Source organism: Otolemur garnettii, unplaced genomic scaffold, assembly GCF_000181295.1.
Source record: "Otolemur garnettii isolate 467f Iridium unplaced genomic scaffold, OtoGar3 scaffold00058, whole genome shotgun sequence".
NCBI classification, from domain to species: domain Eukaryota; kingdom Metazoa; phylum Chordata; class Mammalia; order Primates; family Galagidae; genus Otolemur; species Otolemur garnettii.
Genome location: NW_003852453.1, coordinates 5867727 through 5869523, shown reverse-complemented (window position 1 = coordinate 5869523; position 1797 = coordinate 5867727). Strand labels below are relative to the sequence as shown.

The 1797-nt window shown below is 34.9% G+C and overlaps 1 protein-coding gene across 4 annotated transcripts in view; it reads right to left on the bottom strand.

Moving 5' to 3' along the window:
• The window catches only part of CHD9 (chromodomain helicase DNA binding protein 9), a 226048-nt gene that overhangs the window by 171534 nt on the left and 52717 nt on the right, over window positions 1-1797 (bottom strand). The window contains exon 1 of one of the 4 annotated variants that reach the window (XM_023514746.1): window positions 947-994. The exons of the other annotated variants lie outside the window; for them this stretch is intronic. The gene's annotated coding sequence lies outside the window, so the exon portion shown is untranslated. Of the gene's footprint in view, window positions 1-946; window positions 995-1797 lie in introns of those variants that run through there. 4 annotated transcript variants of the gene reach the window in all.

Below are 1797 nucleotides of genomic sequence, written 5' to 3'. Positions count from 1 at the left end.
GGTTGGGAGGGTAGTTTAAGCACATTACATGTATTTTCAACTTACAGTAGGTTTATTAGGACATAACTCTATTGTAAGTCAAGGAGCGTCTGTATATATCTGTGCATGATACACATACACAAGCCATTTACATATAAGAAGAATCTAATAGGTTCTTTGCTAACAAGAAATGGCTGGCCACTACTCTTCCAGGCTTATCTTATTTCAAATATTTTTAACAAGAATGATTTATGTTTATGTCCCCACTGTCTTAAATAGATTCACAAACGAAGTTCTTGCTTCTCTATATATTGCTTGAAAATGAACCAAGACCTAAGAAACAGTTCCAGAATTTCTATTTTTAGTGGTTCATATTAAGAAGTATAAAATTCCTAAATAATTTACTATTTAAATATAGAAATAATTTTTTAAATTCTGAGAATACCAAATCCTATATTAATTTTACCTAAAAACCAACTTATCAATTATAATGGTATAAATAATAAATATATAACTTTAGACAAAGTAAAATGTAAGTAGAAGAAATTATTTTTCCAGATTTTATAATCATGAGACCAATTATATGGAAGATTATTTAGTCTGAATTGAAAAAAAGTCTTATCCAGGTCCAGAGTAGTGGCTCATGCCTGTAATCCTAGCACTCTGGGAGGCTGAGGCAGGTGGACTGCTTGAGTTCAGGAGATTGAGACCAGCCCAAGAAACAGTGAGACCCCATCTCTACTAAAAATAAAAAAATCAGCTAGCTTTTATGGTGGGCACCTATAGTCCCAGCTACTCAGAAAGCTGAGGCAAGAGGATCACTTGAGCCCAGGAGTTTGAGGCTACTGTGAGCTATGACGATGCCACAGCACTCTACCCAGGGAGACAGAGTAAGACTCTGTATCCAAAAAAAAAAAAAGCCATAGCCAAAAAATAAGATAGGTTAAGTAACTTCTTCAGAACAAACCTTATATTCAGCTTCAGACACCAGACTAGGAAACATCTATGCATACCTAAGGTATTAATCAGGAAAGCAACATTTTATGATTATTCTTCAAGTGGAACATAAAAAAGAAATACAATGAAAGAAACTAAATTCAGTGTGTCATAAACTATAAGATATCATCAGTTGATATAACTTGAGAAAAATGATGTCAATTAAACTATGATACTATACCACTTAGAATTATTTGTTATTAATTAAATGAATTTAAACTTATGTAGATTTAGACTTATTCCATGGGATTTGACAACTTCTTCTACCTTAAGATGCTTTGCTTATCAGGTGTCCTCAAACTGTGGCCCGTCTAGGACATTTATCCGGCCCGCAGGGTGTTTTTGCTGCCGCTGCCTGTCCTGCTTAGCAGCCAACTCATCCCAGGGCCCGCAGTCCAGCCCTCCAACGATCTGAGGGACAGTGAACTGGCCCCCTGTTTAAAAAGTTTGAGGACCCCTGGCATAAAACACTTGATTGTTGCTTTGCAAAAAAGTGTAGAATTGGTTTTACTTGACAATAAGTATTTGCTTCATTAATATCAGATTTATGCTGCTCTGTTTCTGTGCCTTTCTATGTACTCGGTTAACTTTTTAGTTAAATGTTGTATAATAGTGTAATCTTTACAAACATTTTAAACAGTAATTAAGTATGTGTAGTACTAGTAACAACGTATGTAGGCCAAATGAAGTAAGGACAATATAAATAGCTATGACTGAGTCTGTGTAGACACAGACAATAACTACTACTCCATGACAGCTACCTGGCACAGTGACTGAGACACATCCCAACTTCAGATGTATTAAAAGTAAAAAAAAAAAAAA